General features: G+C 43.1%; 1 pseudogene; it reads right to left on the bottom strand.

The window, feature by feature from the left end:
• Window positions 1–2,424: 2,424 nt before the first annotated feature.
• LOC132885514 (uncharacterized protein K02A2.6-like) lies at window positions 2,425–7,806 on the bottom strand (annotated as a pseudogene).
• Between the last annotated feature and the right edge of the window lie 18,878 nt (window positions 7,807–26,684).

Raw genomic sequence — 26,684 nt, 5'->3', positions numbered from 1 at the left:
ACAAACCATGGTGAAAGGCTGAAACCAGGGCAGCCTCATTCCATCTGCTGACTGCTGCGAGCGTCCGGAACACGATGGCGTAATCTGCGACGCTTCCTCCTTGTCGGATGGACATGAGCTTTCTGGCTGCGTCTGTACTGGTGTCCGCCTGATCGAAGACACGAAGCATCTCTTCTGTAAACAGCTTGAAATCAGAGCACTCGGGTCCCTGTCTCTGCCAGATGGCCGTGGCCCAAGCTTGTGCCTTACCAGCTAACAAGGTTATCACAAAGGCGATCTTGCGGCGATCCGTAGTGTAGGTGGTAGGCTGGAGCTCAAAGGTGAGTTGGCACTGGGTAAGGAACTCCTGGCACTCACCATGCTTGCCGTCATACCTCTGTGGTGCAGGAAGGCTGGGTTCGCGAGGTGAAGGAGCGAAGAGAGCGGGAGCAGATGGTGGAGCAGGAGCCAGATCAGGATGAGGAGATGCGGGCAGAGGAGTCAGCTGTGCCAGGGTTTTCCCAATTTGCTGAAGCAGTACCTCGTGGCGAGCAAGGGCCTCACGTTGGCTTGCAAGTGTTCGTCCATGAGTGTCCATGGTAGCTCCGAAGTGTGTTAAAGAAGCCATAATTCCCTGAAGGTTAGCCGGGTAGACCGTTGAAGACGCCTCTGCTGAGTCGGTCATGACGGAGTCTTTCTGTTAGGGTTTTGCTGGGAATTGAACCCGGATCGCTGGTGTAGTGATCCAGCAAACCCCCACTAGGCCACCAGGGGAATGACTCAAGTGCAGAGCCGTGAGGCAAAAGTAGAGTATCAAAAAACAGTTTATTTACAATATATACACTATATACAATCCAGGGCAAAAAAACAAAAAGTATAATCCAAAGGTTCAAAGTCCAAAAAATGAGAAAAGAAGAGGCAAAATGCAAAACGCTCAGAAGATCCAAAAAGGTAGTACAAAGTCCAAAGAAAAGAAAAGGCAAAATGCAAAACGCTCAGAAGATCCAAAAGGGTAGAACAAATCCAAAGAAAACAAAATACCAAAAAATACAAGAGCATAAGCAAGGTACACGGGACAGAGGAAACAAGCCATAGGTAACACAAAGGCTCCGTGACTGGGGACCAAACTGAGGAAGTATTTATACACAAAACTAAATGGGAAACAGGTGACACTAATGAGGACAAACAGGCAATCAACACAAACACATTTGAAGCAATACATTTGAAGTTCTTCATACTAATATAATATATGTAGTCTCAGAAAATAAGTCTACCCAGTCAATTCTGTTGTTTATTATTTACAGGCCCCTGGGGCCATATTCTGAGATTCATTCTGAATTTGTGGATTTCATCTCAGACCTGGTTATTTCATTAGACAAAGCTTTAGTTGTCAGAGATTTTAATATTCACTTCAATAACCCAGAAGACCCTTTGAAAGCAGCGTTCATGTCCTTTTTATATTCAGTAGAGGTTAATCTAGACTGGGCAAAAATCTCAGAAATACCTTCAGAAAAACGTCTAGCGGCAAATTTGAGGAAAAGTCGGTAAACATGCTATTTGCCATAATTTGAGGGTGCTGATTCCAAATATTTTGTTTACCAAGCTGAATTTTGAGTTTTAAGCCTGCTAATTAGCGTAATAGCATAGCAGTCATACTAGGCGAATGAAGATTTTTTTGTTTGTGCGATAACTTTTGAAAGGGTTGATGGATTGTCACCAAATCTTCTATGCTGATGCTCTAGCATGTGTACATGAATGTCTACATTTTGGAAGCCAACGGTTTTGTTGCATCTCCAAAATGAATTAATGTCCACACAAGCATTCCCGTTTTGTTGGTCTTTACTTTTTCAGAGTGCAGGCAGCAAATACATACAGGCAACAGGTAGCACGGCCTAACTGCAAGTGACTGACCTACTAGGCAAAGTCGGCGTCTACCCTATATGGTAGGGCCAGGTGTTTACTAATCAACATGTTCTCTTAATTCAAGGTGCCACCTAGTGGTCAATAACGATATACACTAAACATGTTCTAGAAGGAAACTATTAAGAACACATTCAAGTGCAAACACTATCAATACCAATATATAATGTCTAAGATATCACATCTCCCCCACCTTTAAGCAGATATTACATCGTTTCCCTTAAAAGTTAACTATTGGTATGACAATGTAAAGCATCACAGTATAAAGATACGTCATTACATTCGAGGCTCCAATACAATGACATGGAAATCTTTTTTTTCAGTTTTTTTTCTTTTCCTTTTTTAAGTTTTTTTTTCTCTGTTTTTTTTTTTTGGTTAAGTCCTTTGTTCTTGTCCAGTTCTTCTTGTATCCAAGTGTGTGTGTGTGTGTGTGTTTCTTCTTTGAACCTAAGCTAGGAAGGTATGTCCTTCCAGTGAGATCAGAGCGCATTGTTGCTCTATTCCTGGAAAAGATCTCACCTCTAACTAATAGCGCAGATATGCAGGTGGACGTCTCTCTCGCCCAGAGCGCCGCAACTCCACTGGGGCAGCGGAGACAGCTGGTGGAGGTCTTTGCTGCGCGGAGCATTGCACCTCTGCTGGCACCGGGGGGTCAGGAGGTACCTGCACATCTGGAACCGGAACAACTGGAGATGATGGACGCTCCAGCTCTGGTGAAGGAAGTTCCTCCACTGCAGTCACGCCAGATTCCACTGGCGCAGAGTCTGTAGTACCTTCAGCCATGTCCACAGACAGGTTGAACTCTCTCTTGAGATCCTGACTTGGGACAGTGTCAGTCAGTCTGGCTCTCACTTGATCCACATGTCTCTTTATGATTTGACCGCCTCCGACGACTACAGTATAGGACAGGGGACCTGAGCTATCCTGAATGACTGCTGGGATCCATTTAGGACTGTAGGAATAGTTCCTGATGTAAACTTTGTCTCCGGGTATGAAGTTTCTCAGTCGTTTGTTTGTGTCATGAGCTTGTTTCTGTTTCAGTTGTTTGTTCTGCACTTTTGTTTTCACATTTGGCAACATCACATCAAACACAGATCTAAGTCTCCTTGACATCATTAACTCTGCAGGGGACAAACCTGTTGTTGCATGAGGTGTGATGCGATAACTGAATAGAAACTTTGACAGTCTGGTCTGCATGGTGTCTCCTTTTATCTTCCTCATCCCCTCCTTGAAGGTCTGGACCGCCCTCTCCGCTAGCCCGTTGGATGAAGGATGGAAAGGTGCCGACCTCACATGTTGAATGCCATTCTGTCGCATAAAAGACTCAAATTACATACTTGTGAAACATGTACCATTGTCAGACACTAGCATTTAAGGAAGTCCAAAAACACTGAAGCTTTGTCTTAGTCTCTCTATGGTAGCATGAGATGTGGCTGTTTTCACTGGATAGATGTCTAGCCATTTACTGTGAGCATCGACTATCAACAAGAACATCTCACCTTGGAATGGTCCGGCATAATCCACGTAAATTCTTGACCATGGAGACTCCGGCCAATCCCAGGGGTGTAATGGCGCAGTGGGTGGTGACTTGTGTTTCTTTTGACACTCCTCGCATGACTGTACTTCCCTCTCCACCTCTTGGTCCATGCCCGGCCACCATACGTAGGACCTTGCCAAGCCCTTCATCCATGACATGCCAGAGTGTGTTTGATGAAGCAACTTCAGCACTTGCTCTCTGCCTTTTGAGGGTATAATCAGTCGTGCCCCCCACATTACACACCCGTCTTTAACACTGAGCTCTGTGCGTCTCTTGTGGTATGGCTTTAGATCATAGTCTACTTTATAGCAGGCCAGCCCCTCAGGACATGTTCATGAACTTGGGACAGCACTACATCTTTAGCTGTCCAGCGCTTTATCTGTCCGGGGTCTAACAGTGTGTCATCCAACAGATCCATCATCAAGACTTGTTCTTTTTCTTCTTCACGCACTTTTCCTGCAACTGGTAGCCTACTAAGTGCATCTGCATTGGCATGATGTTTGCCTGGTTTGTAAACCAGATTGTACTCATAAGCACTCAAGTGTAGTGCCCAGCGCTGAACTCGTGGAGATCCCATCTGTGGGATGGGCTTTTTCTCATTGAACAGGGATATCAATGGTTTGTGATCTGTGTAGATGGTGAATGTATGGCCATACAGATATTTATGAAATTTCTGAATGCCGAAAATGATGGCTAAGCCTTTCTTATCTAACTGTGAGTATCTTTTCTCAGCAGGAGACAGTGTTCGGGACATGAACCCCAATGGATGTTCACTGCCATCTTGCATTCTGTGTGACAAAACAGTGCCCACGCCGTATGGCGAAGCATCACACGAGAGAATCCGTTCTAAGTCAGCCGAGTAATGGACTAGCACTTGTGCTGAGCTTAAGAGATCCTTTGACTTCTGAAAAGCCTCTGCTTGACTTTGCTGCCATTTCCAGGGCACATCTTGCCTCAGGAGTTCATGCAAGGGTGCTAACAGTGTAGCTAAATTGGGCAGGAATTTGTTATAATAGTTCAATAAGCCCAAATAGGATTTCAGTTCAGTGACATTGGTAGGTGTGGGTGCTTCCATGATCGCTTTTACCTTTTTCTTGACAGGATGAAGTCCCTGTGCGTCCACCCTGTGTCCAAGGTATTCCACTTCCTCTTGTAGGAATGTGCACTTGCTGCGCTTCAGCTGCAGGCCAGCTTCCTCCAGCCTTGTGAGCACAGTGTGAATATTTTTCAAGTGATCAGCCTCATCCAGCCCACTGACCAATATGTCATCTAAATAGCATGCGACATGAGGAATCCCCCTCAACAGACCCTCAATAGTTCTCTGGAACAAAGCTGGGGCCAACGCAACGCCAAAGGGTAGTCTGTTATAGGTGAACAGCCCCCTATGGGTATTGACAGTCAGATATTTCTTGGACGCGTCATCCATAAGGATCTGTAAGTATGCGTGGCTCATGTCCAGTTTAGAGAATTGCTTTCCTCCTGACAGTGCTGTGAAGAGATCCTCTACTCGAGGGATTGGATACTGTTCCAAGGATGAAGCGGTGTTTACTGTTAACTTATAGTCTCCACATAGTCTGATATGGCCATCCGGTTTCAGAATTGGGACAACGGGAGCAGCCCATTCGGACCACTTCACCGGCTCTATAATGCCTTCATTCAACAGCCTGTCTATCTCTTCATCAACTTTGGCGCGCATGGCATATGGCACCGATCTGGGGCGGAAGAAGCGAGGGACTGCATTGGCCTTGACATGAAGAATGGCCTGTGTGCCTTTAAGCATGCCCAATTCATCTTTAAAGACATTTTCATGTTTGTCTAACACGTTCTGTAGTGTCATTTTCTCTGTCTTCACATTCAACACATTGCATGCTTTGGGATGTGCTTTAATTTCTTTCCAGTCAAACTGAATTTTCTCCATCCAGCCATGTCCTAAGAGACTGGGGCCGTTTCCTCCGACCACCACTAGGGGCAATTTGCAACTTTGCTGCTGGTATTTAACTTTCACAGATGCGATACCCAGAACTTTAACAGGGTCGCCTGTGTACGTCTCCAAATGAATTTTGGCTGGCTTGACCTCTGGCCCTTTAGTGTCTTTCCAAGTCTTTTTGAACATTTGTTCATTCATTACTGTAATGCCGCTTTTCCACTACAAACGCGGCTGAGCCGTGCCGTGCCGAGTCGAGCTGAGTCGGGCTGAGCGGGGCTGTTGGAGTTGCATTTCAACTACAACCGCGCTGAACCGTGCTGGCTGGAAGTGGGTGGACACATTGGGTGGAGTTAGCGAAAGTGGGTGGACGTCATGTGATGTCGTTAAGCAGCGCAAACAGTGACATCAGTGACAGTGGCAGAACAAGTCAGAGCCGGGCCGGGGGCGGGGCAAATGACCGGGCCCTTTATTAAAGCTTATCATAACATCATTTTAGGCTACAAAATGTCCGCAACTGCGGTGTTTACCAATTTCAACACTACCGGGTGCAACTATGTTATTTAGTACATCAAGTCCTTCAAACGAACATGTAACTCAGAAACAAAAAACATTAGGATACTGTACATGGCTCATAATAAAACATCAATAACCTATACTGCGCACATTATTTGAAGGGCATACGAATGAGCGCTCAGAGGTTGCAACAGTGATAGGAAGAGTCAGAAATAAAAGGAGGGCGTTGCAAACCTCACTGAATGCACTGTGTTTACCAATTTCAACACTACGGGGTGCAACTATGTTATTTTGTACATTAAGTCCTTCAAACGAACATGTAACTCAAAAACAAAAAAACATTCGGCGACATACTGTACATGGCTCATAATAAAACATCAATAGCCTACTGCGCGCATTATTTGAAGGGCATACGACGAGCCTTGCGCTCCGCGAACTCGTCCACGATGCTCTGTATGTCACTGATTCAGTGATCTTTTCAGCAGTAGTCTCACGACCCGAATAGTAAACAATAAACATGGAGGACATGGAGTCGTTAGTGTTGCTGGTCTTGGTGCTGTGGCTTGACAACGCCAACAGATACTGGCAAGAGCGTGTAGATGAGGCGAGGCGCATAAGGCTTCAGAAATTCTCGTAATTCGTAATTCTTCTTCTTCCGGGTTTGCGGTGTTTACAGATCCCAGCGCGCTCGCGGGGCGTGTGTGGGCATGTGAGGACACTCCTCCTCACCAATCAGTGCACAGGGGAGTGTCTGCTCACGCCCCCAGCCTCAGTCAGCACGGTTTGGCTCGCTTCAGCCCCACTCCAAAACGGTGCGAGTTTTAGGGGCTAAGCAGGGCTGAAATGAGCTGAGTCGTGCTGGTTTTTGGTAGTCGAAACGCGAGCCGTGTCGGGCTGAAGTGAGCTGAAGCGAGCTGAAGTGAGCTGAAAAAGGGTAGTGGAAAAGGGCCATAAGACTGCAGCCAGTATCTATCTCAAATTCAACATCTTTTTTATTTTCTTTTAACTGCACCACATAGGGGTCTACTTTTCTCACATGCACATCACTCATTTGCCCCAATTTGTATTTCATGAAGTGGAAAGGCAAGGCATCTTCTGATGAGCTATCACTTTCATCCTGTCTTACCTCCACTTGGTGGGAGCAGTGGTAGGCAGCTGGTTTCTTTCCTTTCTTTCCATCTCTGTATCCTCTGCTGCCGGACTCCTGTGCGTCCTTGTTACGGCAGGCTTTTGCGATATGTCCAATTTTGCCACACACATGATACTTCACTTGCTTGAATTTGCACTCTGCAGCCGTATGCTTGGTTCCCTTGCACCGATAACACTCTGTCATCGCTCCTTTAAATCCATCAGCCCCCTGCGAGCCCCTCTTCGTCTTCATGAATTTCACTGTGGCGCTTGGCATTTTCAAATCTTGCGCATTTTTGTTTGCAGTCTCTACGGCTAAAGCGATGGACAGTGCTTTCTCGTAGGTCAATTCCGTTTCAGACAGAAGGCGTCTTTGAATACGCTCATCATTAATCCCACAGACAAGCCTATCCCTCAACATTTGCTTTAGTTTATCGCCATAGTTACAATCTTGCGCCAAACGGCATAGCTCTGCTACATAATCAGATACAGACTCGCCAGGTTTCCTGGTGCGCGAATCAAACTTGTATCGCTGCACAATTTCACTAGGCTTCGGATGGTAGTGGCCTTTTAACAATTTCACTAGGTCCTTGTAACTTTTGTCCTTCGGTTTCATCGGGCGAAGAAGGCTTCTCATCAAACTGTATGTAGTTGGCCCTACTACACTAATGAGCACAGCGCGTTGCCTCGCTGCATCAGTTATCTCATTGGCCACAAAAAGCTGTTCCAGTATTTCACAGTATTCTTCCCACGTTTGGGCTTTAGCATCAAATGCCACTAGCGTGCCAATTGTAGTAGCCATTTTTAACTTACTTCAGTTCCGTTTTTAATTCCTTCTTTTCTCTCCCCTCACCGACAGGTCCAGTGCATCCAGGCTTCAAACAATCCACTTCGCATCCACTTCGTTAATTCCAGTCCGAAAGTCCATTAGTTTTTATCCTCATCGCCAGAAAGATGTTGCATCTCCAAAATGAATTAATGTCCACACAAGCATTCCCGTTTTGTTGGTCTTTACTTTTTCAGAGTGCAGGCAGCAAATACATACAGGCAACAGGTAGCACGGCCTAAGGCTGCTGGGCCATAGAAGGTTCACGCTGCACGCTGCATGCTGCACGCTGCACGCTACACGCGTGTAAAGAAAAGTGGACAAACGTAGCATGACTTGCTCTGGGCCATAGAACGGCGTTCACGTTGCACGCTGCACGCTGCACACTTCACGCGTGAAGCATGAAATGAACATGCACACTTTTTTCTAGGCGTGAAGACGGAAATTCCAGTCAATGCATGCGGTCACCGCCGCGCCAGCCAATCAGAACGGGTCTAGGGAGATAACGCTATGCTTTCAGGGGAAAACTTCAGAAAAAATATAATTGAATGGTATAATTGAAAAATAGTTCTTCATCGGGATTGTCAAGCAGATTATAGAATGTTCGGTGAAATTCACCACGGGTTTCTCTCAGAAGGAAGTGTTCTCGGCTCCAAATTCTGTTCCTTTTTCTCTTCCTCTGTCTCAGTAAAAGCAGAATGAGGCAATCGTCGTCATCCGAAGAGTCCATATTGTTGGTTACTCGGTCAAAGTAGAACAGACGCAACACGTGAACATCCAAGCATGAAGTTTAATGGCCCAGGGTCCGGTTCTTCACGTGAACGTGTAGCGTGCAGCGTGCAACATGCAGCGTGCAGCGTGAACCTTCTATGGCCCAGCAGCCTAACTGCAAGTGACTGACCTACTAGGCAAAGTCGGCGTCTACCCTATATGGTAGGGCCAGGTGTTTACTAATCAACATGTTCTCTTAATTCAAGGTGCCACCTCGTGGTCAATAACGATATACACTAAACATGTTCTAGATGGAAACTATTAAGAACACATTCAAGTGCAAACACTATCAAGACCAATATATAATGTCTACGATATCACAGGTTTAAAGATGGCCGACTTTCAAAAAATGTTAACAAACAAGTCCCATATTAATATGCAAATTACAAGGCTTAGCACTCAAAATCCAGCTTGGTAAGCACAATATTCAGAATCAGCACCCTCAAATTATGTAAAAAAGATGGTTTACCAACTTTTCCTCAAATTTGCCACTAGAAGTCCTCTTTTCTGAAAATTGTACTAGATGCTCTCTAGTCATTCCTCCTACGGTGGTGGACAAAAATGGAAGAGCATGCTTGTTTGAGTCCTTCCATGTCTGGCCCTTCTGGAGATTATCATTTGCCAGAAATCGAAAAAATATACAATTTACAAAGGAACAGCTCAAGGCCTACAATCACTTAAGGCATCTGCCGAAGAAAGACAGAAATTTCAAAATGCAGCTAATATTGATCAGATCCACAGGATTTTGACCATAGGGACTGGGGATGAAGGTGAAGTACATTGGCATAAGAGCTGTTTCGCAACTTTTACCGATAAGGGTAAAATACAATGACTAAATAAACCATCACATTCAACCATAACTACACCTCAGACTAGTTCAAGACTACGAAGTAGGACATCATCAACTGACTGGAAGCTCTGCTTATTTTGCCAAGAAAGCAAAAAGTCAAAGAAAGAAACACTATACTCTGTTATGACATTTAAAGTCTAACTGGTCTAACTTCCTTGCTTTGGAGAAGAATAAAGAAGATCTAGCTCAATTTCTATCAGACGAGCTATTGGCTCAGGCTCCAGCCAACAAGATTATCATTGTTGCTGGAGGGTTCAAAGAGGAGAATACAGCAAAATGTTCTCATTCAGAAGTAGACATCACAGCTCTCCAGGGCTACCATGAGGAAGCAGACACAAGAATTATCCTCCACTGTGTGCATTCAAATGCAGAATTTCTTGTTGTCTCGAGTCAAGATACGGATGTACTCCTACTGTTAATTGCACATTTTGACAAGATGAAGTGTAAGCAGTTGTGGATGAGAATGGGGACATCTAATGGCCCTTTTCCACTACCCTTTTTCAGCTCACTTCAGCTCGCTTCAGCTCACTTCAGCCCGACACGGCTCGCGTTTCAACTATCCAAAAACAGCACGACTCAGCTCGCTTCAGCCCTGCTTAGCCCCCAAAACTCGCACCGTTTTGGAGTGGGGCTGAAGCGAGCCAAACCGAGCTGAGTGAGGCTAGGGGCGTGAGCAGACACTCCCCTGTGCACTGATTGGTGAGGAGGAGTGTCCTCACACGCCCCGCAAGCACGCTGGGATCTGTAAACACCGTAAACCCGGAAAAAGGAGAATTACGAGAATTATGAAGCCTTATGCGCCTCGCCTCATCTATACGCTCTTGCCAGTATCTGTTGGCATTGTCGGTGACAACAAGCCACAGCACCAAGACCAGCAACACTAACGACTCCATGTCCTCCATGTTTATTGTTTACTCTCCGGGTTGTGAGACTACCGCTTAAAAGATCACTGATGTCACTGTTTGCGCCGCCTAACGACATCACCTGACGTCCACCCACTTTCGCTAACTCCACCCAATGTGTCCACCCACTTCCAGCCAGCACGGTTCAGCGCGGTTGTAGTCGAAATGCAACTCCAACAGCCCCGCTCAGCTCGACTCAGCACGGCACGGCTCAGCCGTGTTGGTAGTGGAAAAGCGGCATAAGAAGCCAAGACATATCCCCATACACACAGTGTGTGAGTCTCTGAGGGCGCAGGTTCCCAATATTGAGAATGTTCTCTCTTTCCATGCAATAACAGGCTGCGATACTGTCTCCTACTTTGTGGGACATAGCAAGAAAACATCATGGAAAACTTTCTTGGAGCAGCCTGCACTTCTAGATGGACTTGGCCTGGGTGAACTGACTGAAACCACCATACATTCTGCAGAGAAGTTCATTTGTCGTGTTTATGACACCAACGATGTCAGCTGCAATGATGCAAGAGCCACTCTTTTCTCTAGATGTCGGGGACCTGAGGCTCTACCCCCTACAAGTGATGCTGCTCAGTGGCATATTAGAAGAGCACATTATCAAGCTCTAGTATGGAGACAATCAAACAAAACAAATCCAATTCTACCACCTATAGAGGAAGTGGGATGGAACATCATCAATGGACACCTGGAACCCAAACTGATGTCTGTTGCAGCAATCCCCAAAAGCTGCAGCTTGATGGTTACCTGCAGATGCAAGTATGGTTGTAAGACAAGCAAATGCAGTTGTCGCAGTGCTGGCTTGCTCTGTACAGGTGGCTGCAAATGTAGAAGTATTCAAGATCACCCATGCCAGAATGCTAGCAGTTCGGACTAGGGATACACACCTTACTTCAGGTAAGTTAGCAGTTCTTTCTCTAAACTTTTTATCTCACAATTTTAACACAGCTTAAAAGAACAAACATCAAACACACCATAAAATCCTGATGTGTGACTTTTTCTTTCCACAGTGACTTTTTGCATTGACGAGGAGAATGGTTCAAGTGTCCATGGAGTTGGAGAGGCACTCTCTGTTAATCTTAAACTGCTGTAAATAAATTTGATTTGTATTTGTATTCATTCTTAGTTTGATTTCAAGTTTAAGACTAATTAAAATTGTTTATTTTCTGAATGCTGTTTGCTTTGTTACCTTTATCCCATGTTATTAATGAACGTCATTATGACTCCTGCTCTACCTTGTTTTATTACCTTGATTCCATGCAATATGTTAAGAAAACATTTTGTTATGACTCCTGCACTATTTTAGCACTTAAATATGAAATTCGAGCCTAATGCTATGTTGTTTAACTGATTAGTTTAGAAATAATAATAATAAATGAAAAAAATTTTTTATCTAATTTTAATATGCAAATTAGAAGGCTTAAAACTCAGAATTCATCTTGGTAAACAAAATATTCAGAATCAGCACCCTCAAATTATGTAAAAAACATGGTTTACCAACTTTTCCTCAAATTTGCCGCTAGAACTCCTCTTTTGTGAAAATTGTACTAGTCTAATCAAAATGTCATAGGAACTACCCATAATGGTGGTGACATTCTTAATCTAATACTAATATTCAGGTTAAATATAGAAAATATAGTCACACTTCCACAGTATGAAGCTACCTGTTAGATTTAAAGCCATGATTTAAGTTAGTTTTATAGCTGCAGAACGTGATTTAGGATTGTTAGATTTAACCAGTCTCTTCAGTGTTGAATTTGAAATTGAAATGATTGAATGTTAGATTTAATGTTAGATTTAAAGCTACATTAAGTTAGTTTTATAGTTTTAGAATGCAGAATGTAATTTAGGATTGTTAAGACTTTATGATTTTAATATTTAGCTTCTTAGATCCTTTATTAACTATTCCTGTATAACTTCCTGTAAAAGTTACTGTGTGACCTTCTTCCAGTGGAGAAGACACTTCTTTGCTAGACTAAACATAGTGTCTTTGTTTAGAATTGTCGTAAAAAACGTCTCATGCTTTGTCATGCGTAAATGCTGAGTTGCTGAGTTGTTAAGAACATCCATTGATATGAAATATATACAGGATATTTTGCTTATGATTGATCCAAGGTTTCACTCACACACACACATATTGATGGAATTAAGATGTGATTTGCTGACTTAGCACAAGATATCAACACATTCACATACGCACACAGATAACACACACACATCCTACCCCCACCCCTCTACACGCACATACATAGCCGCCAAGGTCACACACACACACACACACACATTCATGCACACACACACACACATACACGACAGACACAACACACAAACACAGCTGCCTTTTAGAGAGATAAACAGTTTTTTGGATGTTATAAAAGGTTTTTTTGGATGCTCTATCTTTGGTGAAAAAACTGTGAATAAATGACGGTGAAACCAATCTCTGTTTTTTTTCTGGTCTGTTTTTCGTGGTGTTTTTTCGCCCCAGAATTCTGCAGGTGGCACGAAGGCACTGATCTCGAGAGGTTGACCATTCTGGCTGGGGGAATCTTTACACTACCTCAGATCATTATCTCATCTTATTCCAAATATGTCTGAGTAATAATATATGCACCTCACCACGCTACTGTATTAAACATACATTCACATCAACTACTGCACAGAGTTTTATAAATGATCTCCCAGAGTTATCAACTTTGACTGGATCACTGTCAGCCGCCGCAGAACTTAATCAGGCAACTGAATGCTTAGAGTCAATGTTCCGCTATACTTTAGGTTATGTAGCTCCACTTAAATGGAAACTGATTAGAGAGAAAACCCTGGTATTAGCACCCTGGTATAACGATTATACTTGCACTTTAAAACAGACCACTTGAAAATTGGAACTTAAATGGTGTCAAACAAAATTGGTAGTGTCCAAATTAGTTTGGAAGGAATCCAGACTATTAGCAATTAGAATGTTTTACTCCCCTTAGAGAAATCAAATTAATTTCATTAATCTCCACATCAAAACCCTCAACTTGTTTACTAGATCCCTTACCTACACAACTCTTCAAACAGATACTACCTGAAGTATTTGAACCACTTCTAAAAATAATAAATTCTTCTCTTAGAATTGGCTATGTACCCAAACCCTTTAAACTAGTAGTTATCAAACCCCTGATTAAAAAACCTGACCTTGATCCCTGTCAGCTGTCCAATTACTGGCCAATATCAAACCTCCCCTTTATCTCCAAGATCCTCGAAAAAGCTGTGGCACAGCAGTTATGCTCATATTTACATAGGAATAACATCCATGAGATGTATCAATCAGGATTTAGATCTCATCATAGCACAGAGACAGCTCTGGTTAAAGTAGTAAATGACCTATTGTTGGCATCTGATCAGGATTGTGTCTTCCTGCTTGTACTAGTATTTGTGATACAAAATATGTGTTTTGTTGAGATATTATTATTATTATTATTGTTTCATTTCCTCTGAGAGTCACTTTTTGGTTTATCGCTATTGTATTATTTTATTGTAGTCTGTCTAATTCAGAATAAGAAGTCACATATACCCCTTTTCCACCAAATCAGTTCAAGGGCTGGTTCGGGGCCAGTGCTGGTGCTGGTTCACAACTCGTTCAACTTGTGAGCCAGCTGAGAACCAGTTTGCTTTTCCATAGCTCGCGGTGCTAAGGGAAGCCACGTCATTACGTCGCTGTATACGTCAGTTACATCGCTGTATATGTCAGTTACGTCGCTACGTTTGCATAAACCTTGGCGCGAATATCGAAGCAAAAACAACACGGAAGAAGCAGCAGCAGCAACAACAACAACAACAATAATAATAATGGATGACTTTGCGTTTGTACAGCTGCTGCTTCTCGTCACTTAAAAATGGCGATCTTTCGCAGTCTTGTTATAGTTGTTGGTCTTAACAACTCTGCCCCCCCCCCGCTGACGTAAGCGGTTCTTTCCTCTGGCCCAGCAGAGAGTTGGTGCTAGCCTGGAACCGGTTTTTCTGGCCCCAGAGCCAGTTCTTTGTCAGTGGAAACAGAAAACCCGGTTCCAAACTAAGCACTGGCTCCGAACCAGCCCTGGAACTGCTTTGGTGGAAAAGGGGCAAGAGAGAAACACACAATGACATGCTGTTGCGTGAAATGGACACTGGGTGGCAGCACTTACCGGTGGCGTCACTGGGACTCTTTGCAATGCATTGCGAAAGTGGGGCTCATAATCCAGATGAATGGAGAATGAGCAACAGTTGTCCTGCTTTGCTGATTTCTGTCTTATATTTCTAGATTAGTTACTCACTTTTTCTGTGACTTCAGATGTTTATAAGCTAATATGAATCCCCGGTGATGTGTGGTCCACAGTAGCGGAGATTTGGGGGGGGGCTGCGGCGTGAACAATCCGGGGCCTCTCCGCTAGGGGGGGCCCCCACTGGTCAGGATTTTTATTTATTTTTTTTTAAAGTTGCCCTTCCACCAAAAACGTTTAATACTAGCTCTTTTTGAAATACCATAGTTCACTCCGAGTTGCATATGCATGCTGCATGTGAAAATGTAATTCTACTCCCATTCCCTGTATTAGCTTATGAAAGAAAATAGTTGGAAAAACGAGCGAATCTGAAAAAGCCCTACGAAGTGACGTCACTTCGAAAATTAGTAGTCATGGCCTCGCCCACCTTGGTTTGCGACCGCCCACAGGAAGGAAGTTCGGATTTAAGCGCGAGGAAAAATAGCAGAGCCCATCTCATCAGTAGCTAACGAAGAGGACCTAACAGCAAGTTGAAAATATGACTGAACAAGTTCGTGCTTGTGTTATTTGTAGCAGTAACACATCAACGGTGCATTTCTTGCCCAAGATAGAAGAGCTGAAGAAGAAATGGTTGGAATTTATCTTTGGAACACCACCAGCGAAGTATACCCAGATAGCAAAAGGGCGTTGATTCTACGGGGAATCATCGGCATGTTCTTCGACCATACGCCGTCGAATCATCGTGGATCACCGGCGTTGATTCAACACCGCTTTGCTCATACGAGTTTGCGTTGAAACGACGTTGAAAAGTGGGTGGTGGCCGACAGAGAATAGACCCCCTTTCACCCTTTATTCAACTACGTATTTCGGTCGATTTATAGTTTAATTTTCGGCGATGATTCATCCAACTTTACTTCCTGTTTTATGTACAACAGGAAGGCTACAAATTAAGCAAAACAGGCTAAATTAAACTAGCTAACAATAAAGCATCGGGGCTCTTGCCTAGGATGAACACACACACATGCATACTTCAACCATGAAAGTGAAACTTAATTTATATCAATGTGCGTAGGCTACGTCCTGTTTAATGTAAAACAGGATATAAAAATGCATGCAACAATGCACCTCTCCTAATGTTTGTCAAGCTATCTAATGAGGCATAACTTTTAACATTTATAAGGAACAGAACACACTTGAACAAGTTCTTAGAAACATTTTATGATTTATTTATAATTTATAATTGTGGCCTATTCCTCCTGCGGCGCAGACACCTGTACATGGAAACAGAAAAACATAACCAAAATTAATTTGATGCAGCATTGATAAAGAAAGTCAGCAGTAGGCTATGGGTTTCTAAATGCCACCCTACCTCATTATTTGGACATGGGGAAAAACTATATTTAAAATCCAAAGAGGGATGGAGGGAGGAAAATTAAAACAAAAGAAAGAAATGAAATATAGAGTAGAGAATATCTGATAAAATTAAGGATGTTTTTATTCAGTAAACATTTAAAAAAATGTTCTACAACACTCTAGCCTAGTGACTTACCAGTAACAAAATAGACTTGAAGTATTCAGATCCGCTCTGCATAAAGCAGCTAAATCCTCTCTCTGTCTCCTGGCAGAAAGCTCCTTGGTTTGCTTGTTGTCTCAATCACAGCTGGTATTCTGTAGAAAGACTTCTTTTCACCTTTCCCATCAGCTTTGTTAGAACCCTAACACAGCACAAAAGTTTACCATTGTAGGTTTTTGATGAACCAAGTGCCTCGTGGGTTCACATACCGCACGCTGCCGTTATTTCCCCCTAATCACGAGTTTGTTGGTCTTCCAATGTGGCGCAGGGTTTGTTTACTTCCGGTTTCGGGTGACGTCAGTGAAAGGGGTCTAATGGGGGCATTACCGCCACCCACTGGATTGGGGTGTAAAGCAGTCTGAACAAAACGTGTAAACATAAACATAGGAGAAATGAACCCGTTTTTCTAACTCGTCCTCACTTAGTCTACTTTTCTTTTTTGATTAGTCTGGATTTGATATTGTAAATTTAAATGTGAATCAATGTATATTCATCGGACATGAACAAATGAATAAATCTTGAGTAATCTTGAGGGGCGTGTATGTGTCCGGGGCGCGGTGTCGCGGGGGGGGGATCGAACGAACCTGGCTACGGGCCAGAATTAGTTGCTCATCCTACCAATGTTGAAAACTGGCCGGCAAAAGTGACGATGGTTCAACATCGTATATTCGACCTTCTCTGACGGTCGACAGATCAACCTTTACCCACGGTGATTCAACAGTGATAAATCGACCTTCTCCGACGGCGGAGAAATCGACGTTTCAGCGTTGATTTTCTGACTTACGATGGAAACCGACCATTCTGGCCAAGAATCGGCGCCGTTTCAACGTCCCTCTGCTATCTGGGTAATGCAACGTTAGTACTGTGTTCTGATCATTTCAACCACAGTGACTTTTCAAACTTCGGTGCCTTCAAGATGATCGACCACCAGCTCACAAGCTGTAAATAAAACATGAACTTTTTGTTCGACGGTTTTTGTTATAAAATAGCATGTTCATATTCTCCACGTTAGCATGCATGACATGGTCACAAGCTAGGCAGGGATGAGAGTTTTTCACTTTTTCTGAGTCAAAAACGACCTTTTTATATTATGCCAAATCCGTTGAGAATTTTTTTTTTATTAATTTCGGGGGGTTGGGGTATGTTCCTTCATGCTGTCCAAACTTTATTAACTCCAACGATGTTTACACATTATTTGTAAGTCGCCATCTTTAGTCTCGTTTAAATCTCGTTGAATGTGATGTAAAATTCGTGTTATCTACATTGTTATTGGTCAAAACATCGATGTCAAGACGATAATAGCCAATCAAAACAGTTTTTACAAAGACACCCACATCCTTTTTTTAAGTCACTCGTTCATTCTATTCATTTGTTTGTTCAGTAAAAACCCAAACATTTGTTGAATTTATTTTCTTATTTTCTCGCGTCGTACATCAATGACGTCAGCGCGTGGTATTTTTCCCTTCGCGGTTTGTTCCTTCTCTCTCGCCATAGTAAGACACCCACATCTGCTTGTTCTGACCCACTGGAGGTAGCGTCACAGTGCTGTTAGCCAATCAGAGGTAACACGTTTACATGTCCTGAATATTAATGAGTAAGAGCTGAAATCCTGTCATTCTCTCCCCACCCACTCCTCCACCAAACTAGAACAGCCTGAAACAGGAGAACCACAGCATTTTTTTTTTCACCAAAACCGGCTCACAGGGCATTCATTCATACTAGAGACCACCGCACAATTAATGAAAAAACACAATGACACCTTTAAATACAGTTTATTGACCACATGTCCATTCGGAATTATTTACAACAAAATTGTTCAATAAAAATATATTATGTAGGCTGAGTTAGACATAGTTTTTGTCTGTTTAACATTTTGTTTATAAAATGCATCATTTCCCTCCAGAACGTAACTCTACAGGGTGCTCTAGAATCTTTGGTTCAAAGCAAGTGGTTAACCGCAAGCAATGTTCAAATGTCCGCGGTTATGAATGAATGAGCAAATATGATAAGGAAGTTTAAATTCGGTGCTTGTAAACGGAGAGAAAGATTGGAGGTGCAGCAGAGGAGACTGTCATATCTAGCTGTGCCCCACTGACAAGGTACTTTTGCCAGGCTCAGGCCGACATGTCGCCTGAGGTGACAGACAGTTGCTAGCGCGGTGGAGAAAGATGCTAGCCAGGTGATGTCCAGCATTGAGAAGGAGTAGTAGTAGGATGGGATAGTTGTTGTCCCTTTAATGTGTTAAATGAGTTTGCAAACTTGTTTGCTTGTTTGACTGGAATAGGCAGCTATGATCAAAGTTTTTTTTCTGAAATAAACATATATTAGGGCGACACGGTGGTGTAGTGGTTAGCGCTGTCGCCTCACAGCAAGAAGGTCCGGGTTCGAGCCCCGCGGCCAGCAAGGGCCTTTCTGTGCAGAGTTTGCATGTTCTCCCCATGTCCGCGTGGGTTTCCTCCGGGTGCTCCGGTTTCCTCCACAGTCCAAAGACATGCAGGTTAGGTTAACTGGTGACTCTAAATTGACCGTAGGTGTGAATGTGAGTGTGAATGGTTGTCTGTGTCTATGTGTCAGCCCTGTGATGACCTGGCGACTTGTCCAGGGTGTACCCCGCCTCTCGCCCGTAGTCAGCTGGGATAGGCTCCAGCTTGCCTGCGACCCTGTAGAAGGATAAAGCGGCTAGAGACAATGAGATGAGATGAGAAACATATATTAAATATTTTGGCTTGTACTGCATGTTACATGTGTGAATGGAAAGGTTGCTGAAATTATGCTAGTGTAAGCCAACGTTTACAATTGGCTAGTATAATAGACTGTTTGGGCTACTGCAACATATCAGTGAGGGAGGGGGGCCCAAACATCTCCCCCCCGACACAATACCTGAGCTCCGCACCTGGTGGTCCATAAGCTAAAAGCTTGTTAAGTGTGTAAATAAAGTAAAGTGTCACGGTATGTGACTATTATAGTGGGGAAAATGGCATCTGACACTGTAGCCAAATGTTTACTTTCGTTTGTTTCTTTCGGCTCCTGGGCATTTGTGGGGTATTACTGTATGTGTGAAAATCTGTGTGTGTGTGTGTGTGTGTGTGTGGCACATTATTCGAATTGGGCATTTGTGGGCCATTACTGTGTGAAAACCAGTTGTGTGTGTAGTGCATTGCTTGAAATGCTGAAGCTAATGTGCAGGTTAAGGCCAGCTACGGTTGCAGCCTTGGTGAAGGGCACACGTAAATTGTAAACAATAAGTTCACGGGTTAAAGCGGCAAGCTATGAGTCAGCCGTGTTTATTATTTCAGTTTGTGTTCAGTTGTGTAAATGTGAACTAGTTTAACTGCAAGAGTGATTTATTCTGTTATATTAAGTGAGCACTTAATGTACTTTATATACAGTTAAAGAAAACACTCTTTTGATGAGAGATAAAGATGTGTGTTTGAGAGAAAAGTGTATACATGATTGGTGATAGACAGATGACATGATTAAAAGGGAAATGTTTCTCTTTGGTTTGATACAAATTTTGATACATTTATTTCTTGAAAATATGAAAGTATATACATTTAATGTGAATGTTATCTAAAATGGTTAACACCAGTGCTTTAATGCAGACATAATAACAGAAATAATTAATGATTGCAGTGAAAAGGTTAAAATGAAAGTGAGAATAAAGATAATCCAGATGAATGGAGAATGAGCAACAGTTGTTTCTGTTTCTTCATGTGCAGCAGTAAAAGACCTTGGGGTTATCATTGACTCCAGTCTTTCATTTGAAACTCATATCAATAACATTACCCGGATAGCTTTCTTTCATCTCAGAAATATTGCTAAAATAAAAAATATAATGATACTACATGACACAGAAAAACTAGTTCATGCCTTTGTTACCTCTAGATTGGATTATTGTAATGCCTTACTGTCTGGATGTTCCAATAAGTGCATAAACAAGCTCCACTTGGTTCAAAATGCAGCAGCAGGAGTCCTTACTAGAACTAGAAGATATGACCACATAACTTCTGTCTTATCCACACTGCATTGGCTCCCAATCAATTTTGTATTGATTATAAAATACTACTATTGATCTTTAAAGCACTGAATGGTCTCGTGCCACCATACCTGAGTGAACTTCTGGTCCTTTATGAGCCGCTATGCCTACTTAGATCAAAAGGTGCAGGCTATCTGCTGGTATCTTGTATAGTGAAGGCTACATCAGGGAACAGAGCCTTTTTTTTTTTTTTTTAACAAAGCCCCACAGTTATGGAACAGCCTTCCAAGTAGTGTTCGGGGCTCAGTTACAGTCTCACTATTTAAGTCTAGGCTGAAACATATCTGTTTAGTCAAGCCGTTTGTTAATAGTTTTATGAGGTAAAGGAGTAGATCTGGAGGGTCCTCAGGCATAGTGTTTTGGTAAACTGGGATGGATGGATACAGTCAGCCCCCCACTCACTCATTCGGGATTGATGACAGTGTAGTGGCTGGCTGCTTTATGTCCCAGGGCGCCCTCGTGCCTGCGTTATCTTCTGGCTCTCCCTTTTAGTTATGCTGTCATAGTTAGTTTTGTCGGAGTCCCTGCTTGCACTCAGTGCAAAATGTGTACTGTTCTTACTCATCAGGTGACACTGGACATACCTAACAGCCTGTGGCTTCTCTCCTCCTTCCACTCTATCTGTCCCTCTGAGTTACATGTCAATCCTGAGATCAAGATACTGACCGGACATGATGCCCTACATCTGGCTGGAGTCTCATCACATTGCTCCTGTGGAGGACGGCCCCATATGGACAGTCGAAAGTCGCACTTGAAAAATGGCTCTGGACTCTTACAGTAATGCTTTTATGGCTGAGGACTACAGTTAACTTGCTAACTTTAGGACTGCAGTTGTCATGAACAGTTTTGCACTCAAGTTTCCATCAATGAAGAGTTATAACTTCAACAAAACAGACTTCATGTTAAAACTATAATGAATTTACTGGTTTCACAGTTATACTTTGTGACTATATAGGACACTGTTATAGAAGCAAGTTATTTATTATCACGTTGTCTGTTATCACCCAAATGAGGATGGGTTTCCATTTGAGTTTGGTTCCTCTCAAGGTTTCTTCCTCATGTCGTGTGAGGCGGTTTTTCCTAGCTCATGTTTAAAGTCTTTAAATTTCTGTAAAGCTGCTTTGCCACAATGTATTGTTAAAAGCACTATAAAAATAAACTTGACTTGACTTACTATAATGGATTTAAAGGTGCTCTGTGGGATATTCAAAGTTTGGGATTTTTTTTTTTTTATAACCAAACCCTGATCTATACTTCTTCACAACTTTGTCTCTGACATGTTTGGAGTGCTCCTTGGTTCTCATGTTGCTTGCTTAGTAGTGTTGCAGAGTCAGGGTCCTTCCACAACAGGTTGATTTATACAACCTAGCCACTTTATCCTGTTCTACAGGGTCACAGGCAAGCTGGAGCCTATCCCAGCTGACTACGGGCGAAAGGCGGGGTACACCCTGGACAAGTTGCCAGGTCATCACAGGGCTGACACATAGACACAGACAACCATTCACATTCACACCTACGGTCAATTTAGAGTCACCAGTTAACCTAACGTGTCTTTGGACTGTGGGGGAAACCGGAGCACCCAGAGGAAACCCATGTGGACACGGGGAGAACATGCAAACTCCACACAGAAAGGCCCTCATTGGCCACGGGGCTCGAACCCGGACCTTCTTGCTGTGAGGCGACAGCGCTAACCACTACACCACCGTGCCACCCCTATATTATGTGTTTGTGTGTGTGTGTGTATACGTATATATGTATGTCATCATGTGACACTTTGCACACAGGTGAATCGAAATCAACTAATTATGTGACTTATGAAGTGAATTGCTTGGACCAGCTCTTATTTAGGGGTTTCATACAAAAGGGGGTGAATATCTATGCACACTCCAGATTTCTGTTTTTTTTATCTTATTGTTTGTGTCTCAATAAAACAACAATTTGCACCTTCAAAGTTGGAGGCATGTTGTGTCAATCAAATGGTGCTAACCCTCCAAAAATAAATTTTAATTCCAGCTTGTAATGCGACAAAACAGGACAAACACCAAGGGGGATGAATACTTTTGCAAGACACTGTGCACAAAAAAATTACACAATAAAGATTAATTTCCAGTAGGGGGCAGCATGGTGGTACAGTGGTTAGCACTGTCACCTCACAGCAAGAATGTTCTGGGTTTGTGCCCAGTGGCCAATGGGGGCCTTTCTGTGTGGAGTTTGCATGTTCTTTCTGTGTCTGCGTGGGTTTCCTCCGGGTGCACTAGTTTCCCACACCATCCAAATATGTGTAGTTAGTTTAACTGGCAACTCTACATTGCCCATAGGTGTGAATGTGTGTGTGAGTGAGCAGAAAGGAACTGACCACCCTACTGCTGCAATTCTGGCCAAGTCAACCAAGTATGGTTCGCCTCAAGCCCGGCTCAGGTTTGGCAGTGATGACAAAAATACTTCCAGTAGAAGAAGGCACAGTGGTGTATTTTGGCAGGGTTACTATTGCCTTGGGGTACGACAGTTCTGATACATCTACTTCTATCAGCATTCAGAGTGAGGTGCTATAGGTGGAGAATGGGTGCACCTGTGACTCATTCCTGTAATTTTTAGGAGGCTTGATTGGCTTCGTTATTCCACTAGAGAACTCTGCATTTCAGTAAAGGCCACAGATGTGAATCCATGAATAAGATTTCTGCAGAAGTTGACTTACCCCAGCATCTTGATAGTTTCATTAGTATATGTTTGAGACAATGATGTTATAGCTTCCACTTTTGCCTTTTCCATTCCATGGTTGTCTAGGGAAATAACTGAGGAATGATAAAATTCACATTTCTCTAGTTTCACCAAAATACATTGTATGATTCTCCAGGAGTTTCATAGTCACCCGTCACACATGGCTGACTTGTTCTTTCTTTCAAGGTTTGAAAATCAGAATGTCATCAATGCCTATAATAATACGCTTAAAAACTTCTGAAAACCCTTCTCACAAAAGTCTGGAATACAGAAGGAGCATTAAGGAGCCCATGACCAGATATTCTTAGCAGCCAGAATTTGTAATGAATGTGGTCTTCTAGCTAAGTGTAAACCTTCGCTCCCTTTACTTGCTTGTACAAGAGGGAAAGAAAATCTGTATTTGTCAGTCACAGAATTTGGTAATCAATGCATGAGGACCCTACAGCCGCAAGTGAGGTCGAACGGTGGAAATAACCCTGTTTATGTGCCTCCTTAAGCATACTTTTCCATGGCCTTAGTTTCAGGAATGGAGAAAAAGTACACTATGCTTTCAGGGAAAGATGAGCAAGAGAGGAGATCAATGGTGCAGTCCCAAGGGTGATGAGAAGCTTTTATTGGTAAGTGGGGAATATTCAACATTTTGGCTATTTTCTTCTCTCCCTGAAGTTTCCAGTTGACCAAAGGTAGAGAGTGCTGGAAAATTGATTATGAGTGCTATGATAAATTTACAGTCAGGGTCATTTATTTATATTTGATCATTAGTGTGCTGGTTTGCTCACCTAGCCAAATTGAATGTTGGCTCAGAACTCACCTGCATGTAAACAATCAGCAAGGTTTCACAGTTAGAATGAAAGCTGATTTATGCTTGCTATTCACTACATATTAGCTACTCATTAATTTTGCAACAGTATTAAATAAGAATCTCGGAATATGTTTTACTATCTTATATTAAGGTGGACTCTTATATTAATAGTTTAAGAGACTCTCCTTCCATGCTAAATGGAATACTATTGGGATAGCTGTAGACCTTGGCCAGGCTGTGTTTTGTTTTCCTGTCTCTGCTTTCTCCTTTCAGGGTCCCTGATTGCTTGGCTCCTCCCATCTCATTGGGTGATCAGCTTCACCTGTTGGTGGCCTTTAAAAGCCATGAAACCCAAGCTGGCCATTGCTTTCCCTCTTGGAAGGTTGGTGCCTCTCAGGTAGCCTGTGGTAGCTTCGTATTTGCAAGCCACCTTCACCACACTACTGATTCCTGGTTTACCATTAGTTTACTTTTGCTTAGTTATCTTTAAAGCATTTTTTTCTTTAAAAGCTGTTATTGTGTGGACTTCCCTTTTTTATGCTCTCTAGTGACCCAGGCATAACACTACCAATTTAGTTTGATACCGTTTACGTTCTAATTTTCAAGTGGTCTGTTTTAAGGTGTGTATGTGATCATTGTACCACAGTGCTAGTTTTTTCTCTAATTATTTTTCTTTTAAGTGGAGCTACATTATCTAAAGTATAGTGGAACTTTTGGCCCTTTTCCACTACCCTTTTTCAGCTCACTTCAGCTCGCTTCAGCCCGACACGGCTCGCGTTTCGACTACCAAAAAACAGCACGACTCGGCTCGCTTCAGCCCTGCTTAGCCCCTAAAACTCGCACTGTTTTGGAGTGGGGCTGAAGCGAGCCAAACCGAGCTGAGTGAGGCTGGGGGCGTGAGCAGACACTCCCCTGTGCACTGATTGGTGAGGAGGAGTGTCCTCACATGCCCACACACGCCCCGCGAGCACGCTGGGATCTGTAAACACCGCAAACCCGGAAGAAGAATAATTACGAATTACGAGCATTTCTGAAGCCTTATGCACCTCGCCTCATCTATACGCTCTTGCCAGTATCTGTTGGCGTTGTCGGTGACAACAAGCCACAGCACCAAGACCAGCAACACTAACGACTCCATGTCCTCCATGTTTATTGTTTACTATTCGGGTCGTGAGACTACCGCTTAAAAGCTCACTGATGTCACTGTTTGCGCCGCTTAACGACATCACTTGACATCCACCCACTTTCGCTAACTCCACCCAATGTGTCCACCCACTTCCAGCCAGCACGGTTCAGCGCGGTTGTAGTCGAAATGCAACTCCAACAGCCCCGCTCAGCTCGACTCAGCACGGCACGGCTCAGCCGCGTTTGTAGTGGAAAAGCGGCATTTGACTCTGTGGGGTCTAATGTCTGGAGCTACATTATCTAAAGTATTTGGTTGCTCTGTGGGGTCTGACAGTGATCCAGTCAAGGTTGATAACTCTGGGAGACTACTGATAAAACTCTGTACTGTAGTTGACGTGAATGTATGTTTGACACGGTTGCATAGGAAGGTGCATATATTATTGCTCAAACATTTCAGATGAGAATGATCTGAGAGAGCTTCATACTGTGGAAGTGTGACTATATTTATCATCTTCCCCATTTGGGTTTAAAAAAATCCTTAGGGTGCTCCTGTTAGTACTCTGTCCTAGGGTTGGGCGGTATCCAAATTTTGATACCTTTAAACCGTCTCTGTGTTTTCCCGGGGTATACGGTATTACCGAGAAAAAAATAATATTTTGTTTCGGCCTACTGTGTAACGTGCGCCTATGCCTCAAATGTACTATTTAAAAGCAGCATAGCGAATTGTGTGCATTGTGGTATGGATTAAGCAGCAAAGCGAATTTTGTGCATTGATGAATGGATTAAGAGAGATTTCAAAGCATCACGCAACTCTTCCTTCATCTTGAAAATAGCATTCAACTGTCGTTTACACGTCTGCGTTGAAACGCCATTTGCAGCACTATTTCACCTACTCCATCAAAAAAAGTACACAATGAGCAGGATCATACCCTTTAAAGCATGGGAAATAAAAAAAAGAAAAAGAATCAACCAACACCCAAGTCCGTTTAGACTGCGCGATAAACCATATTCTTCAGCGCAAATGAGGCGAACCTAATTCAAATGCGCGGTAGCTGCACAAGGCAAAATCATATGGGCCCACGTCATGCCATGGCGGGGAAATTAATAATCAAATGGCCTTACCTTGCTTAAAACGTTGTCTTGATCACATAACTCCTTACAATTATTCCACTTAAATCCATACGGTTTAACACACCCAACAAAGATAGCAAGCGCATTGCTAATTCCCACCAGAAACCTAACAGTTCACGCTACGATGTTTTCTTCCGTTTCTTCAGTAGATGACATTTCAAACGTTTATTACCCACATCCCAAATGTCATACGTTATATTATTTTACCTTGTTGTTACTCATGTAACCTACTCAAAACACAACTCATTGGAGAGATCTCGTGGAAGTGGAGTACCCCAGGCTATGGTGTGCCTTAGGGGACATATTAGATTTTTCGTTTGGTTTGAAACCAAAATACTGCCACTCTGCCGATGTTTTTTTTTTTGCCACTAACTCGTTATCTTGACTTGCCATCTTTCAACCACGGTCTCAGTCTCTTTTTTTTTTTTAGATAGGACAGTATAGAGAGACAGGAAATGAGCGGGGGAGAGAGAGACGGGATCGGGAAATAACCTCGGGTCGGAATCGAGCCCGGGTCCCCGGATTTATGGTACGGTGCCTTAGCCATCTGAGCCATGACACCCCCGCTCTCAGTCTCTTGCGAAGCTTTCTGTCAGACTCCAAAATGTCACGCAGGGTTGCCATGGTAACGACATAAACAACCCTGCACGCGATGAAAACTTCTTTAGGAAATTGATAGAATTAGTGAAAATACGATCA

Source organism: Neoarius graeffei, chromosome 1 (genome assembly GCF_027579695.1).
Source record: "Neoarius graeffei isolate fNeoGra1 chromosome 1, fNeoGra1.pri, whole genome shotgun sequence".
Lineage (NCBI taxonomy): Eukaryota > Metazoa > Chordata > Actinopteri > Siluriformes > Ariidae > Neoarius > Neoarius graeffei.
The sequence above is the reverse complement of the archived record's forward strand: the minus strand, read 5'-3'. Positions and strand labels throughout refer to the sequence as shown.